General features: G+C 47.2%; 1 protein-coding gene across 1 annotated transcript in view; it reads left to right on the forward strand.

Moving 5' to 3' along the window:
- The window catches only part of MTM1 (myotubularin 1), a 71,787-nt gene that overhangs the window by 42,579 nt on the left and 28,873 nt on the right, over positions 1-335 (forward strand). The gene's annotated exons all lie outside the window — the stretch shown is intronic.

A 335-nucleotide genomic window follows, 5' to 3' on the forward strand; every position in this document is an offset into this window, starting at 1 on the left:
CAGGGAGGCCTGGCCTGCTGTGATTCATGGGGTCGCAAAGAGTCGGGCACAACTGAGCGACTGAACTGAACTGAGGGGGCCACATGCTTTGGAAAGTTCAAGAAGATCTTCCAGAGATCATGATCCTGATCTGCTTTCACCTTAAACCTCTTGCCACAGAAAACCAAGACTTCTAAGTGATGATTTTCCAGAAATTCTCTATAATTCTCTATAATGGGGTCAGGTGCACCTGAGGCCTTAGGCTGATGGATGGAAGGAAGAGACTTAGAGGAAAAGTGCCTCCAGAGAAAGTACTTGTGCAGGGGCTGTATAAAGCTCTCCATTTCCATTTGATC

This window comes from Bison bison, unplaced genomic scaffold (assembly GCF_000754665.1).
Source record: "Bison bison bison isolate TAMUID 2011002044 unplaced genomic scaffold, Bison_UMD1.0 scf7180017864529, whole genome shotgun sequence".
NCBI classification, from domain to species: domain Eukaryota; kingdom Metazoa; phylum Chordata; class Mammalia; order Artiodactyla; family Bovidae; genus Bison; species Bison bison.